Source organism: Mus musculus, chromosome 1 (assembly GCF_000001635.26).
Source record: "Mus musculus strain C57BL/6J chromosome 1, GRCm38.p6 C57BL/6J".
NCBI classification, from domain to species: Eukaryota; Metazoa; Chordata; class Mammalia; order Rodentia; family Muridae; genus Mus; species Mus musculus.
This window is the reverse complement of record NC_000067.6, coordinates 173,943,073-173,961,956: the sequence shown is the minus strand read 5'-3', so window position 1 is coordinate 173,961,956 and position 18,884 is coordinate 173,943,073.

Sequence of the window (18,884 nt, the reverse complement as noted above, 5' to 3'; positions counted from 1 at the left end):
CTGTCTAATAGTAGAAGAGTGTGAAATACCTGGTCCTGCTGTCCTCTAATCAAGAGAATGGTAAATGCTGGAACTACCCAAGACTTACCAAGTTGGGTAACAATCAGGACTTACCCTTTTCTCTTCAAAAACCACTCCTGCAAAAACACCTGCTGATGTCTTTGCTGGTCCAGAGGCAGCCCCCACCTTCATCCCTCCTCCAGGGTGATAAATCTCCTTTGTACTGACAATTTGTCTGTGTGTGTTCTGTGCTGACTCTGGGATCTTCGCTTCCCTTTTCCACACACTTGATTGTCAAAGTCTGTGCTACTTGTTCACCAAACTATGTTATTTTTTCTTTAGTCATCAGAAAAAAGTATTTTTTTTCCTTTGCATCAGCTTTAGTCATGTGGTTGCTTCTAATCAACAAAAAATGTGACATTGATGTGGCAGTCAGGGAAACAGAATGACATAATGCAAGGAACAGGTTGGTTGGAGAGCACCTACCTCATCTACACCGCAAATACAAGCAAGAAAACTTGGACTTTGTTTGGTACCAGAAGTTGGCATATACTGCTCAAGATACCTGCTCTCTCCCCCTCAGCCCAGCCCACAGTTCCTCCCAACCTCAGATCTCAGCAGACTGACTTTTTCAATTGGATTATCCCAGCCTCCTTAAGGCAGCAGATGGCCTCCTTCAATTGGGCTATCTCAGCCTCCTGTCTAGATGTAGCACCATTTTCTCACCCCCAGTTTTCCTGGTGGGAGAGGAGGAATGGAATGACAAGGCACACTTTGGGAAAATGGTAATGAGAATAGAAGTGCCTTTTTATATCACAAATGAGCATGTGCCTCAGATGCTGATGCAGGCATACCTCTCTAAGAACTACATCTCTACCCATTCTAATATCTTGGAAATCTGAGGTAGATTTGTGCCTTAGATGGTCCAGGTCACAAGCATCAGCCCTTGCCTGCCCTCTCATGGTCTCATCCTATACAGGATTTCTGATCCTCAATACAAAATAAGAATGTGAGCCTCTTGTTTAAAATGCAGGGAAAAGGTACCATTTAAAGTCTAAATTACAAAATGTTCCTTTTATTCTTCAGTTTATACTTGAGATATTTTTACATTCCCTACTTAATATAGGTATCAATAAAACATTAAATTTTAAATCTATCATAAATTTTACTGTGTATATCATAATGCTGGTTTTAAATGTAAACAGAAGAACATCTAGTTTATTCATGAAATCATTTAAATTACCTGGTTCATATTTTCTAGTTTATATATACATTTGTGTTTTACAATAAAATTGTAAATGTTAACCAAAACCAAAACAAAACGCCCCTCAAATTGCTACCTCCCAAAGCCCACTACACTTTATACATAATAATCAATAAAGGCACGTGGTTTCTAGAATGGGGTTGATTTAACCTCACTTGATCATAAATGTACTTACTCCCTTATACTGTGAACCCACTAGAATGCTGTGTACAGGGGATGGATACTGTATAATGTGAATGAGACAACACCTTTCATATATTTTTTCCTCTAAAATGCATGCTCTACTATCCTAATGAATGAATTTGTGTTAACACACACACACACACACACACACACACACACACACACACACACACACACACGTAAGTTGAAATGAAATGATTGGGAACTTACAGGGGACAGCAACAGAGCATTAACTCAAGTGCAGCATTCCTCTGAACATGAGGTCGGATCTGACATGCTCATTATAGGCTCTCATGCATATCAACAATGCAGGATATACCTCATGGACACAGGGGTATTGCCCTCATTAGCAACTGTCAAATTGACATGGGGGGGCAGCCCAGGGGTGAGGTTCTTCTTTCTTTTCAGTTGTTCTTGAGGCAGCGGAGGGGGAAGAGCATAGGAGGAGGTTAAGATGGAGGGTAAGACTGTCTTACAAGAAACTTAGGGTTGCTATGTAATAAAAGCTTTACTTTTCTAAGTCTAAGTTACTATGCTGTTGTAGCTGACCTGCCTTCTGTCTTCCTCTGAGGCCAGAGACTGCAGCCGCAGGCACTTAGCACCCCATCATAAAACAGCAGGAGATTAAGTAAAGGATTCATTGCTAGAGACTTTTCCCTATTGCCCAGATGCCTCTTATTTGTCAGGTTAGGGGGAAGTTTGGAGGAATACACTTTTTTTAAAAAATTTTTTAAAAAATTTTTTCCCATTATTTATTAGGTATTTAGCTCATTTACATTTCCAATGCTATACCAAAAGTCCCCCATATCCCTGCCCCCACTCCCCTACACACCCACTCCCCCTTTTGGCCCTGGCTTTCCCCTGTACTGGGCATATAAAGTTTGCAAGTCCAATGGATCTCTCTTTCAAGTAATGGCCTATTAGGCCATCTTTTGATACATATGCAGCTAGAGACAAGAGCTCCGGGGTACTGCTTAGTTCATATTGTTGTTCCACCTATAGGGTTGCAGTTCCCTTTAGTTCCTTGGGTGTTTTATCTAGTTCCTACATTGGGGGCCCTGTGGTCCATTCAATAGCTGACTGTGAGCATCCACTTCTGTGTTTGCTAGGCCCTGGCATAGTCTCACAAGAGACAGCTATATCTGGGTCTTTTCAGCAAAATCTTGCTAGTGTATGCAATGGTGTCAGCATTTGGAAGCTGATCATGGGATGGATCTCTGGATATGGCAATCACTAGATGGTCCATCCTTTCATCACACTTCCAAATTTTGTCTCTGTAATCCTTCCATGGGTGTTTTGTTTTCTATTTTAAGAAGGGGGAAAGTGTCCACACTTTGGTCTTCGTTCTCTTGAGTTTAATGTGTTTAGCAAATTGTATCTTATATCTTGGGTATCCTAAGTTTCTGGGCTAATATCCACTTATCAGTGAGTACATATTGTGTGAGTTCCTTTGTGATTGGATGATGCCTCCAGGTCCATCCATTTGCCAAGTAATTTCATAAATTCATTCTTTTTAATAGCTGAGTAGTACTCCATTATGTAAATGTACCACATTTTCTGTATCCATTCCTCTGTTGAGGGGCATCTGGGTTCTTTCCAGCTTCTGCCTATTATAAATAAGGCTGCTATGAACATAGTGGAGCATGTGTCCTTCTTACTGGTTGGGACATCTTCTGGATATATGCCCAGGAGAGGTATTGCTGGATCCTCTGGTAGTACTATGTCCAATTTTCAGAGGAACTGATTTCCAGAGTGGTTGTACAAGCTTGCAATCCTCTTTCACCACATCCTCGCCAGCATCTGCTGTCACCTGAATGTTTGATCTTAGCCATTCTGACTGGTGTGAGGTGGAATCTCAGGGTTGTTTTGATTTCATTTCCCTGATGATTAAGGATGTTGAACATTTTTTCAGGTGCTTCTCTGCCATTCGGTATTCCTCAAGTGAGAATTCCTTGTTCAGTTCTGAGCCCCATTTTTTAATGGGGTTGTTTGTTTTTATGGAGTCCATCTTCTTGAGTTATTTATATGTATTGGATATTAGTCCTCTATCTGATTTAGGATAGGAAAAGAACCTTTCCCAATCTGTTGGTGGCCTTTTTGTCTTATTGACGGTGTCTTTTAGCTTGCAGAAGCTTTGCAATTTTATGAGGTCCCATTTATCGATTCTCGATCTTACAGCAAAAGCCATTGCTGTTCTATTCAGGAATTTTTCCCCTGTACCCATATCTTCGAGGCTTTTCCCTACTTTCTCCTCTATAAGTTTCAGTGTCTCTGGGGTTATGTGGAGTTCCTTAATCCACTTAGATTTGACCTTAGTACAAGGAGATAGAACTGGATCAATTCGCAATCTTCTACATGATAACAGCCAGTTGTGCCAGCACCATTTGTTGAAAATGCTTTCTTTTTTCCACTGGATGGTTTTAGCTCCCTTGTCAAAGATCAAGTGACCATAGGTGTGTGGGTTCATCTCTGGGTCTTCAATTCTGTTCCATTGGTCTACTTGTCTGTCACTATACCAGTACCATGCAGTTTTTACAACAATTGCTCTGTAGTACAGTTGTAGGTCCGGCATGGTAATTCCACCAGAGGTTCTTTTATCCTTGAGAAGAGTTTTTGCTATCCTAGGTTTTTTGTTATTCCAGATGAATCTGCTGATTGCCCTTTCTAATTCGTTGAAGAATTGAGTTGGAATTTTGATGGGGATTGCATTGAATGTGTAGATTGCTTTTGGCAAGATAGCCATTTTTACTATATTGATCCTGCCGATCCATGAGCATGGGAGATCTTTCCATCTTCTGAGATCTTCTTTAATTTCTTTCTTCAGAGACATGAAGTTCTTGTCATACAGATCTTTCACTTCCTTAGTTAGAGTCACGCCTAGGTATTTTATATTATTTGTGGCTATTGAGAAGGGTGTCGTTTCCCTAATTTCTTTCTCAGTCTGTTTGTCCTTTGTGTAGAGAAAGGCCATTGACTTGTTTGAGTTAATTTTATATCCAGCTACTTCACTGAAGCTGTTTATCAGGCTTAGGAGTTCTCTGGTGGAATTTTTAGGGTCACATATATATACTATCATATCATCTGCAAAAAGTGATATTTTGACTTCTTCCTTTCCAATTTGTATCCCCTTGATCTCCTTTTGTTGTCTAATTGCTCTGGCTAGGACTTCCAGTACAATGTTGAATAGGTAGGGCGAGAGAGGACAGCCTTGTCTAGTCCCTGATTTTAGTGGGATTGCTTCAAGCTTCTCACCATTTACTTTGATGCTGGCTACTGGTTTGCTGTAGATTGCTTTTATCATGTTTAGGTATGGGCCTTGAATTCCTGATCTTTCCAAGACTTTTATCATGAATGGGTGTTGGATTTTGTCAAATGCTTTCTCAGCATCTAATGAGATGATCATGTGGTTTTTGTCTTTGAGTTTGTTTATATACTGGGTTACGTTGATGGATTTCCGTATATTGAACCATCCCTGCATCCCTGGGATGAAACCTAATACACTTCTATTGAACCAGGAGAACAGAATAACCCTCGCAGAAGGAAAAACTTTTACATAAGCAAAAATGCATAACCTCACATAAATTCATATTCAGCTTCATTCATGCTCATTTATTCATTTTCATTCAAACCCAGTTGGGCCCAGCTTGCATGCATTCTCACAATTACATACTTACACACACATCCATACTCACATATGCATATGGAGCAAAACACCAAGCTCCGGTGCAGAAAAAACTCACTCATTCTGGATGAAAAATGTTCCCCAATCTTTATTCCATAGAGAAAGAAAAGGCTTTTTCCTTTCTAATGCTAACTGAATTAAACCAATATTTGTAAGAAAAAAGCTTTGTTTCTTTTAGTAACACTAAACCTGCCTTGTCCTTACCATGGGACCTGTTCTGTCCCATGGTAAGGAGAAGCCTGCCTGCCCCTTCTGCTCTCTGTGACATCTTTTTTTCCTCTTTCCTTCTGCGTTCTGCACATTGCTCACTTAGTATTTTATGTTACCTACATTTTCTATTACTCCACTTTGCATTCTCCCTCTAATCTAAAAAGTGTTCTAAAATCTTCTCCTCAGCTCAGTTCCTCTCTCAGCTCAGTCCTTCTCACCTCCGTTTCTCTCACCCCAGTCTCTCAGTTCTGACTCTTCTCTTTGTCCTCAGCTCTTACACATCACTCAGAATGCATGATCACATGTTACAAAGTTCATCAAAAGTCCACAGAGAAAATCAAATCATAAATTGAATTTTAGAAGTTTACAGCAGAGAATGTTTCCATGCATATCCATGAGGAGTGATTAGCTAAACATCCATCACCTGTCTCAGCTCCACAGGTTCACCGAAGGTTTAAAACCATAACTAAGTTATAACTGAAGTTTGTTATAGATAACCCAGTCAATATTTTATCTTCTGTCCTAGCACCTATAATAAATCGTTATTACCCTTTTTATGACCTTTGGTTAATTGTTTTACAACCTCTTGGAATGTGCTCTGAGTAGGAGAAGGTTTGGTTATCATCTAAGAGCAATTAACTGGTGACACTTGAGAAACTGGCAGAGTTCTCATTGCAGCTTTGATTATCAGAAAAGGACCTAATATCAGTCCCATTATAAAACAGCTTGATAATCACAGATATTATTTTAGGAATTCTTATAGGATCATCATTAAGACTTAGGTCATCTATTTGTCTATATAGCATCACTACAAGGTGTTCGTGGATCTGCAAAGATCTGCTCCAAAGGGGTGTGCTACTACTTAGTGGTAGTTATATATGTTCAATAGTAACAGGAAAAGCATATTAATAGCAGGAATCTTACCCAAAAGTGAGACCCTAACAGCCTTGCCTAATGAGGGCTCACCAAAGCAGGCCACTTCAGGATGATCACCTGCTAGTTATTAGCTTGTCCCACTATGGCTCCTGACATTTAACCCTACGTAGGGTCTATCCTATTTGTCCCTATGTTGTTCTGCTGAAGAAGGAAGTATTCATGCTGGCAATTTTTTTTCTTGCCTTAGATATGTTACAGGAGACCAAAAGTGAACATTTTTACTTTTTCTTTTAATTTCCAACATGATTATTGTAAAAGGAAATGCAGTTTTTCTATATAATGACAAGAGTTGTGAAAATGATGGAAGATTTTTCAGTATTGCCCATAACATATCACTTCCAGAGTGACAGTGCATGGAGAGTAGGAGCTACTAGATGATTGTGTGACTCAGCTGCCTCTCATCAACACTGAGTGATTCATCCTTGTTGATTTTCCACATTTCTTCAATTTCCTTAACATTTCATATTATCTTACAGGTCAGTCTCTGGAGATTCTAATAGCACAGAGGGTGGGTAGCTGCCCAGCTCATGTGCTATGTAAGGCTTATTGACACAAAATTTAAGATTAATTTTGTTACTCTTAGATGCATATTGTGCCTATGCAACGCATTTAAAAATAAAAGGTTAAGCCTGGCAGTGGTGGCACATGCCTTTCATCTTAGCTCTTGGGAAGCAGAAGCAGGTGGATTTCTGAGTTCGAGGCCAGACTGGAATACAGAGTAAGTTCCAGGAAAGCCAGGGCTATACAGAGAAACCCTGTCTCTAAATAGATAAATAAATAAATAAATAAATAAATAAATAAATAAATAAATAAATAAATAAATGGTTTACAGAAATTATTGTGGATGCCAACAAGTGCTTGCTGACAAGAGCCTGATATAGCTGTCTCCTGAGAGGCATTGCCAGTGCCTGACAAATACAGAAGTGGATACTCACAGCCATTGATTAGACTGAGCACAGTGTCCCCAAGAGAGGAGCAGAGAAAGGACCCAAGGAGCTAAAGGGGCTTGCAGACCCAAGGAGGAACAACAATATTAACCAACCAGTGCCCCCAGACCTCCCAGGAACTAAGCCACCAACCAAAGAGTATACATGGAGGGACCCATGGCTCCAGCCCCATATGTATTAGAGGATGGTCTTGTGGAACATCAATGAGAGGAGAGGCCCTTGGTCTTGTGAAGGGTCAATGCTCCAGTGCAGGGGAATGCCAATACAGGGAAGCAGGAGTGGGTGGGTTAGTGAGCAGGAGGAGGGGGATGGGATATTGGGGGTTTTATAGGGGAAATGAGGAAAGGGGATAAAATTTGAAACCTAAATAAAGAAAATATCTAATAAAAATGAAAAAAGAAATGGTTTAATCCTAGTCTTTTTAAAAAACTATTAAAAAATTTTAAAATAATTAAGAAATGCAAGATAATAGTCAGATAGTCAAACTCATGGTCATATTAGAGTATAATTTAGTTAATTACAATAAAATGTTTTCAAGGTTATTCAAATAGTATATAAGTAAATTATATTTTTACCAATTCACATATGCTAAAGGTGGACAGTCTTCAAAAGTGTCAGGGATCCACAGACTGTGGCATTCAAAATTATTTTACTATTAAAAGCTCACTTGACTACAAAACAGATCTGCCCCTGATAGTATCCCTATTTCATATCAAAGAAGATGTTGGGCATCAATACCTCCATGTGTTGTTTAAGGCTTATTGTAAATATAAGTGTTTTATGTGTGTATTTTTTCTAGGAACTAAGTGGTCAAAGGAGGGATGGACACTCAGACTGAAATTAAAATTTTCTACAGTATACTATACTTTCCATCTTCCTTCTCCTCCTCAATCTCCATTATTGGTAACCCATGAACTGTATTAAGAAAGAGGAAACATAGCTTCAGCAAGAAGTTAATATCTAACCGAGCATATCTGTACATAATCAAGTTACCAAGGATGGTAGCAATAGTGCTTACAGTATAGAGAGATAATAGACTACACACCAAAGAAATTCTGATTTAATTATTATCACCTAGCATCTCCTCATATCCTAATCAGGAGATCTAAAGCCCAGGGCTTGCAGCAAATTAGTAACTTGAATCAGTTCCTCACAGATAAAGTAAAAGTAAAGACTTCCAGTAGCAAAGCCAAGAATGCAAATACAAGGCAAATCTGAACCAAGCACTCCCTTGGGGAAAGCCAGGAAATTCTGCATGAATATCCCCACAGGTCCTTGCCATTTGGTGAGCCAGCTTAGAGAGATCAGGGATACAAGGTTCATATCTAAATACAATAAAGGCAATATACAGCAAGCCAATAACCAATATCAAATTAAATGGAAACAAAGTAATTCTCTACTAAAATCAGGAACAAGACAAGGATGTCTACTCTCAGTCTGCAATATAGTACTTGATGTCCTAGCTAGAATAATAAGACAACTAAAGGAGATCAGGGAGACACACATTTGAAAGGAAGAAGTCAAAGTATCACTATTTACAGATGACATAATAATATGTGTAAGTTATACCAAAACGTCTACAAGAGAGGTTCGACAGCTGAAAAGCATTCTCAGCAAAGTGACTGGACAAAAAATTAACTAAAATATCAATTGCCCTCCTTTATCCAAATAATAAGCATGCTGAGAAAGAAATGAGAGAAACAATACCCTTCACAGAGCCACAAAAATATGAAATATCTTTTTATGACTCTAACTACGGAAGTGAAAAACCTATATGAGAAAAACTTCAAGTCTCTGATGAAAGAAATTGAAGAAGATATAGAACAATGTAAAAATCTCCCATTCTCATAGGTTGGTAGGATGAATATAGTAAAACTGGCCATCTTACAGAAAGCAATCTACAGATTCAATGCAATTCCCATCAAAATCCCAACACAATTATTTTCAGTCCCTGAAAGGACAATTTTCAACTTCAAGTGGAAAAAACAAAAATCCAGGATAGCTAAAAGAATACTGAACAATAAAAGAACTTTTGGAGGTATCACAATCCCTGACTCTAAACTGTACTACAAAGCTATAGTGACAATAACTGCATGTTATTGGTATGGAAAGAGACAGGGTGATCCATGGAGTTGTATTGAAGAGCCAGAAATAAAATCATATTCCTATTAATTTGAGACAAATTAGACAAAAACATACAATGGAGAAAGAAAGTGTCTTCAACAAATACTGGTGGTCTACCTGGATGTCTACATGTAGAAGAATGCTAATAGTTCCTTATTTATCATCCTGCACAAAACTCATGTCCAAGTGGATCTAACATCTAAAGATGAAACCAGATACCCTAAATATCATAGAAGAGGAAGTGGGGAAAAGTCTTGAATGCATTGGTCCAGGAGACAACTTTCTGAGCAGAATGCCCATATTTCAGATACTAACATCAACATTTAATTAATGGCACCTAATGAAACTGAAAATCTTCTACAAGGCTAAGGACACCATCAATTGGACAAAACAGCAGCCTCCACAATGGGAAAAGATCTTCACCAACCCTATATCCTATTTCTCAAAGTTCTGTCAAATGATCCTGGTCTAGAAGGTTGAAGACCAATGCTTCAACATTTTGAAGTATGGGACTGTCCAGGTGATCAGAAGTCTCTATAAATTTTGGGAGCTATATTTTGTGCTTCTTGTATTTTCAGGTAATATTAGTCATTCTTGGATTTCTGAAAGGGCTGCAAAAGTACAGAGTCTTCAACCAACCCAGGCTATTTACTTTGAGAGAACAGATTTGAGAGGATGGTTTTCAGATGTCATTCAATCTAAAGCCAGGACATAAGACAGGTACAGAATTATAGTGTTTTATGTTAAGATAGAGGACAGTGTTTTAATTTACTGACAAAATTTTGGACTGGGTATTAAGTCTATCTTATACTTTATTAATTACAAAATAGTGATAGTTGTGCTCAATTTATATTTTGAGAGAAATCATTTTTTTTAATTAACCAGAAAAGGTGAAATTTTGCAAGATTTTCCCTGTCTAATCACATTAGGGTAGCAAGAGGCCTGTGATTGGACAGGGAAAAGGGAGATAGAGCTAAGAGTGGCAAAGAGAGAGCACATCTCAAGGGAGAAGAAAGAAGGAGAATGGAGGTGGACATGAACCAGTGTTGCTTGACCAGCTTCAGTTATGATATCATAAAGTTGGAATAATTGGAATAAAGCTGTTATCATTAACAATGGGCTCTGAAATTATTGTATTGGCATCTTGTAAATTGTGATTTTATTGATACATAAATCTGATTGGTTAGCTATAAGCTTTACGAGTTTTAATTCTACAGGGTCATTGGGTGTTGAGATGACTGACCATGGGGTGCATGGGGAGTTATGTGATAACAAGAGGAACTCAGAGGCTCCTGCCAGAGAGTTGGTGGACTGAGAGACCTCTGAGTTGACAACACCCAGTGGGAGCTCTGAGGCCCAGCAGGGTGGGAGAGTTGGTGGGTTGAGAGAAGCAGGAGCACGGAGAGTTGGCAGGTTCTTTTTAATATTTCCCACAACAGCTAATATACAAAATACATAAAGAATTTAAGAAGTTTCACACCAACAAACCAAAATATCTCAATTAAAAATGGGATACAGAGCTAAATAGAGAATTCTCAACAGGAAAAATCTCTAAAGGCTAAGAAACACTTAAAGAAATATTCAATGTTCTTGGTCATCAAAATGTATAAGTCTAAAGGACTCTGAGATCACATGTTATACCCATCAGAGGGCCAAGATCTAAGCAAAACTAAAGGGAAAATACATGCTGCCCAGGATGTGGAACAAGGGGAATATTCTTTCATTGCTGCTGGTAGTGCAAATCTGTACAACAATTCTGGATATCAATTTGTCAGTTTCTCAAAAATTTGGAATAATACTATCCCAAGACCCAGCTATCCAAGATCCAAGACTACTCCTGGGCCTATACACAAAAGATGCTCCTCTATACCACAAGGATGCTTGTTTATCTATGTTCATAGCAGCTTTATTCCTAATAGCCAGAAACGAAACTACCCACATGTCTGTCAACTCAAGAATGGATTTGAAAAATGTTGTTTATTTACACAAGAGAATACTACTTAACTACTAAAAACAAGGACACCATGAAAGTTGCAGGCAAATGGGTAGAACTAGAAAATATCCCAAGGCCCAAGTAAGGATGCTTAAATTCCACTTAGAAGGAGGAATGAAATAATCATGGGAGGCAGCAGGAAGAAGAAACATGGGTGGGAAAAAGAGAGGGGAGAGGAAAATGGGGCCAGGATCAAGTATTGTGAGAGACAGAAGGTGGGCCTAGAGGGCTAGGAGAATGGATGGAAACATGCAGCTTCTGGAGGTTCGGGGTGGGCAGAACCTCCAGAAAGTACTATAGACCTGGTATGATGGAGGATCCCAGAGCTAAATGCCCAACAGCAGAGATATGGAACCTGAAGAGACCACCTCAGCAGTCACACCAGACTCCCAGTGGAGGACTCACCTGCAAAGCTTTTGAACCTAGTTTGTTCCTGTCTGAAAAAAATGCAGGGACAAAAATGGAGCAGAGACTGAAGAAATGACTGACCAGTGACTGGCTCAACAGGCACAACCTCTGACACTATTGCTGATTCTATGTTGTGCTTGCAGAAAGGAGGCTTGCTTGACTGTCCTCTGAAAGGCTCTACCAGCAGCTGACTGAGACAGATGCAGATACTCACAGCTAAGCACTGGAAAGAGGTTAGGGACTTTTTGAAAGAATTGGGGGAAGGAAAAAGAAACTGAAGAGAATGGCAACTTTTAGGAAGACCAACAAGGTTAATAAGCCTGGATCACTGGAACTTAGATACTTGGCCACCAACTAAAGAGCTGTAGGGAGTGTATGTGGGTGACTATAACTAGCAGTGAGAGTTATGGAACCTGAAGTGACCACCTTTTGTAGCCAGGCAGTATTCCCAGTAGAGGGATAAGGACACTAACCAACTCACAAAAACTTGGTCTCAAAATGTGTCCTGTCCACAAGAAGTGCAGGGACAAAGATGGAGCAGAGATGGAGAGAATGGCCAACAGATGACTGTCCCAAATTGAGACCCATCAAATGGAGAAGAACCAATCCCTGAAACTATTAATGGTATTTTGTTATGCTTGCAGACAGGAGCCTAGCATCACTGTCCTCTGAGAGGTTCAACCCAGAAGCCAAAATAAACAGATGCAAGATCCATAGCCAAACTTTAGACAGAGCTCAGGAGTTTTATTGAAGAGTTGGATTAGAGACTCCACAAAAGACAATACTGTCAATTAACCCGGACTCCTGGGTACTCTCAGAGACTGAACTACCAACCAAAGCATAAGCATGGGCTGGACCTAGGGCCCCCACACATATGTTGCAAATGTGCAGTTTGGTCTTCACCAACAACTGTAGAGGAAGCTGTCCCTGACACTGTTACCTGTCTATATCCTGTTCCCCTAACTGGGCTGTTTTGTTTGGCCTCATTGGAAGAGGAAGTGGTTAGTCCTGCAGTGACTTGATGTGCCATGGTGTTTTGATACCAAGGCGGTTGGTCCCCTACTTTTCAGAGAAGGGTTTGAGGAGTGGGCTGGGAAGAGATGGGAGCTGCAATCTCTGAATATAAACTGAATACATAAATTAATTAATGAAACAAAAATAAATGAAGTTTTTAGGTCAATGCCAGCTTGACTTCTCCATGTCCTATGACTGAAGGGTGTGGCATTTTGTCAATATGGGTTTCATATCTATTAAAATATCCATTCACAGGTTGTCACAATCATAAATATATATGCACAAAACACAGGGCACTAAATTTTATCAAAGAAATACTATTTATTTTAGCAAGAGGCTTTTTTATTAGATATTTTCTTCATTTACATTTTAAATGCTATTCCCCAAGCCCCCTATACCCCCCGCCCTGTTCCCCAACCCACCCACTTCTGCTTCCTGGCCCTGGCCTTCCACTGTACTGGGGCATATGATCTTCACATTACCAAGGGCCTCTGCTCCCATTGATGGCTGACTAGGCCATCCTCTGCTACTAGATACACAACTGGGGGTGGGACTGGTTAGTTCATATTGTTGTTCCTCCTATAGGGTTGCAGACCCCTTTAGCTCCTTGGGTACTTTCTCTAGCTCCTTCATTAGGGGCCCTGTGTTCAATCCAATAGAAGACTGTGAGCATCCACTTCTGTATTTGCCAGGCATTGGCGTAACCTCACAAGAGAGAGCTATGCCAGAGTCCTGACAGCAAAATGTTTCTGGCATAGGCAATAGTGTCTGGGTTTGGTGGTTGTATATGGGATGGATCCCCAGGTGGGCAGTCTCTGGATGGTCTTTTCTTCTGTCTCAGCTCCAAACTTTGTCTCTGTAACTCCTTCCATGGGTATTTTGTTCCCCATTCTAAGAAGGAGAAAAGTATCCACACTTTGGTCTTCCTTCTTCTTGAGTTTCATGTGTTTTGTAAATTGTATCTTGGATATTCTAAGTTTCTGGGCTAATATCTGCTTATCAGTGAGTGCATATCATGTGTGTTTTTTGTGATTGGGTTACCTTACTTAGGATGATACCCTCCAGATGCATCCATTTGCCTAAGAATTTCATGAATTCATTGATTTTAATTGCTGAGTAGTACTCCATTGTGTAAATGTACCACGTTTTCTGTATCCATTCCTCTGTTGAGGGACATCTGGGTTCTTTCCAACTTCTGGCTATTATAAATAAGGCTGCTATGAACATAGTGGAGCATGTGTCAACAAGAGGCTTTTTAAGACTTATGTTATTATTTTAAATTATGTATGTATGTATGTATGTATGTGAGGTGTGGTATGTACACATTAATTCAAGTCCCCACAGAGCTGATGTTATGGGTAGTTGTGAGCCACCTGACTTGGATTCTAGGAACCAAAATGGAATTCTCTATAGGAGCAGTAGGTTTCTTCATGGCCCCTTATGAATTCCCTGACCTTTATGATTATTTGAAATAAAACACAATAATCTGAAGATTCAAAGCTGATATCTAACAATAAGAAGAAACATATAATTCTAGTCTTTCTGAGTCTGGGTTATCTCACTTATAATGATTGTTTCCAGATTAATCCATTTCTATACAAATTTCATCATTTATTATTTTCTTAACAACTGAATAATACTCTATTTGTAAATGTACTATATTCAATTATCCATTCATCATTTGATAGACACCTTGAATATTCCATTCCTGGATATTGTAAATAGAGCAGTAATAAAGATGGATGAAAGGGTATTTCATGAAAGGGCAAGATAACCTTTGGAGATAAATCCATTCATCAGGAATGACTTTCTAACATGGGATGGGTCTCAAGTTGGGCCAGTCATTGGTTGGCCCTTCCCTTAATCTCTCTTTCATTTTTACCCCTACACATCTTGTAGACAAGAAAAATTGTGGTTTGAAGGTATTGTAGCTGGATTTGTGGACTTCCATTGGAAGTCTTCTCTGGTTACTGGAGATGGCTGTTCACTACAATTTGATAAGCCAAGGATGGTTGACACCCACGAGAGAAAAAAAAGGAGAAGTAGAAGAACTAGAGGTAGAGAAGTGGTAAGGGAGAGACTAGGAAGAGAGGATGGATGGGAAGAAAGAATCAGGCTGTAAGGCAATTAAATAACTTAATAAGTAATACCTCCTATTAATGGTTATTAAGTAATTTGGATCAACACATTAGTAAGTATATTTGTCTTACTAATAACTTAGTATTTAGTTAGGACATTGAAAACATTTGTAATTTTATTTTTAACAACTACCATATAAACTAGGTAAATTTCCTACTATTCCTTAATATTAAAATAAATTAAAAACAAAAATTAATAAAATATAAAATTGGACACCAAGTTCGTTCTTCTTGACACAAATATGATATTCTGCTGTTGGTTTCTGTCAAAAAAATATATGTTGTGAATCAGAAATAATATATAATAATAAAAGTTCCATAAATATATGCTTTTTAAAAAAGGAGTTGGTTCTTTGAGAAAAATCAATGATTGTTAAGTCCTTAACCAAACTTTCCAAAGGCTGTGAGAGAGGATACAAACTAACAAAATTAGAGGCAAAGGGGGACAGAACAACAGACAGTGATGAAATCCAGAGACTTAAAAGGACATACTTTAAAATCTGTACTCCACCAAATTAGAAAAATCTAAAAGGAATGAATATTTTTCTTGATATATACCACCTACCAAAGTTAAATCAAGATCAGAAAAGCAATTTAAACAGATATATTCCCTTAGTATTAGAGAGGCAGTAATTAAGTCTCCTCAAAACAACAAAGCCCAAGCCCGGGTGGCTTTAATACAAAATTCTATTAGGTTTTTCAAAGAAAAATTAACACTCTTCAGATTATTTCAGAAAATAGAAACAGAATCAATATAGCCCAGTTCATTTTAAGAGACCACAGTTACTCTAATATTTAAACCACATAAAGACCCAGCAAAGAAATAGAATTACTTTCCAAATTCTGTCACGACTAGACCTACAAAAAAAAATCTCAATAAAATACTAGCAAACGAAATCTAAGAATACATAAAAAAGATCATGCACCATGGTCAAGAAGGTTGCGTGCCACAGACTCTGATTCAGGAGGTATACATATATATATATATGTATATGCCCGTAATTTCTTTGACAGAAGCACAATTCAGAGATATTTGACTCTACCTAGAGAAGAGATTCAACATATATAAATTTATAAAAGTGATCCACATTCAAACATAATGAAAGACAAAAACTACATGAATGTCTCATTAGGCAAAGGACAGTGTCAATAGGACAAAATGGCAACTAACAGGTTGGAAAAAGATCTTTACCAATCCTACATCCAATAGAGGGCTAATATTCAATATATAAAAAGAACTCAAGAAGTTAGGCTCCAGAGGATCAAATAATCCTATCAAAAATGGAGTACAAAGCTAACAAAGAATTCTCAACTAAGGAATATCGAATAGCCAAGAAGCACCTAAAGAAATGTTCAACATCCTTAGTCATCAGGGAAATGCAAATCAAAACAACCCTGTGATTACACCTCACACCAGTAAGAATGGCTAAGATCGAAAAACTCAGGTGACAGCAGATGCTGGCAAGGATGTGGAGAAAGAGGAACACTCCTCTGTTGTTGGTGGGATTGAAAGCTGGTACAACCATTGTGAAAATCAGTCTGGCAGTTCCTCAGAAAATTGGATGTAGTACTACCTGAGGACACAGCCATACCACTCCTGGGCATATACTCAAAGATGTTGCAACATATAACAAAGACACATCCTCTACTCTGTTCATATCAGCCTTATTTATAATAGCCAGAAGCTGGAAACAACTCAGATGCCCTCAGAAAAATGGATACAGAAAGTGTGCTCCATTTACATAATGGAGTACTACTCATCTATTAAAAACAACGACTTCATGAAATTCTTAGCAAATGGATGGAACTAGAAAATATCCTGAGTGAGATAACCCAGTCACAAAAGAACACACATGGTCTGCAGTCACTGATAAATGGATATTAGCCCAGAAGCTCAGGATACCCAAGATACAATTCACAGATCATATGAAGCTCAAGAAGAAGGAGGACCAAAGTGTGGATGCCTCAGTACTTTTTAGGAGGAGGAGCAAAGTACTCATGGGATAAGAGTGTGGAAGGGACTTGAGAGGACAAGAGGAAGAGGAGAGGGGAAGGGGGACAGGATCAGGTATGGGAGGAGAGAGGGATGATATACAAAGGAAAAGGAATTTGAACAGCGGTGTTTAGCAATGGGGGACAGGAAAGGCCATCAAGAGACTGCCCTACCTGGGGATCCATCCCATGTAAGACACCAAACCCAAACACTATTGTGGATGCCAAAGTGCTTGCTGACAGGAGGCTGGTATAGCTGTCTCCTGAGAGGCTCTGCCAGAGCTGACAAATACAGAGATGGATTCTCACAGCCAACCATTGGACTGAGCACAGGCACCCCAATGAAGGAAGTTCTGAAAGAGGTGAAGTATTTTCCAACCCCATGGGAACAACAACAATATCAACCAACCAGATCCCCTCTGGCTACCAGGGACTAAACCACCAACCAAAAAAGTACACATGGGGGGACCCATGGCTCCAGCTGCATATGTAGCAGAGGATGGCCTTTGTTGGGCATCAATGGGAAGAGAGGCTCTTGGTCCTGTGAAGGGTTGATGCCCCAGTGTAGGGGAATGCCAGGGCGAGGAGGCAGGAGTGTGTGGGTGAGAGCACCCTCATAGAAGCAGAGAGAGTCAAGTTAGGGATAGATAGGGAGTTTCTCAAGGGGAAACCGGAAAAGGGGATAACATTTGAAATGTAAATAAATAAAAATCCAATTTAACTTTATATGCCTCAGTACAGGGGAATGGCAGGGCCAAGAAGTGGGAGTAGGTGGGTAAAAGAGTGGGTGGGGGAGGGTATGGGGGACTTTTGGAATAGCATTGGAAATGTAAATGAAGAAAATACCTAATAAAAAATGACAAACATGTCAAGAATAAAAATAAGTAAACAATCCTATTTTTAAAATCCTAAAAACATACAATATTTTGGAATGAAAGTAACCAAAGAAGGAAAAGATTTGCACAATGAAAACTTTAAAACAATAAAAGAACTTGAAGAAGTTAAAAGAAGACAAGAGGCTTTCCAATTTCATGGGTTTCCAAGAGCTGCCAAACACCAGCACTTGGAAAGCAAACCTCGATGATTTTCTACCCAAGTAAATCTGTGGACCCTGCCAGATGAGTGATGGTATCCCTGGAATCGCACTGTTTTTATATTGACTTTAAAGCTTCCTATAAAGCATCCAGTAGTAGTTGGTGTCCTTTTCCCCCATGTCTCACTATAACAGTAGTACAGACACCATCCACTATCCTACAAAGGAAGAAACAGTCAGTCAAACACTGCTTTAAGCTCTGAAGCTACCAGATGTTCAGCTTTTTTCCTTGAGTTTCCAAGGCTTCATCTGCTGGCACTACATAGCCCACAATCTGCTGTCTTTTCCCATTAAAAATCTCTCAGGGGTCATTTTCTTAATCACTTATAGAGGACAGTGAAGCTATAGTACAGAGGGCAGTTACTGCCCAATTACTTTTTTTTTTTTAAGCTGAGGTTGCAGTTGTATGTTTCTCATAACACTATGCTCTGGGAAAATATGGCCTAGGAACCACTAATGAATGAATGGATGCTTTGGAAAGTGCTTAAACCAAAAGTGATCCATCACAGATATTTCCCTATTCAGGAAATGTTCAAGCAAGTACTGTTGTGGTCTGCAGATCACAGCACAAAGCACCCAGAAACGGATCTCAGTTAAACAGGGCTGGTTTATTGAACACACACCCTAAGACTGATTGAACAGGGGCTCAGCTCAGATACAAGAGCTATTTTCCAGGGTCAGTTTATATAGGCAGAAAATCATAATGAGCTCATAAGCGGGTGAGGGGAGGGCTGTAGGGTGGTCAACCTTTTTCCAAGTCTTTTTTTTTTCAAGCTGTCCTCTATCTTTCTTTGCTCTGAGTGAAGGCTATGGATTGGTAATTTCTGATGATGATGACGACTATTTAAGCCTCAGAATATGGTCAACTTGACCTTTCTTTCAGTCAAACTTTTTCTTTTA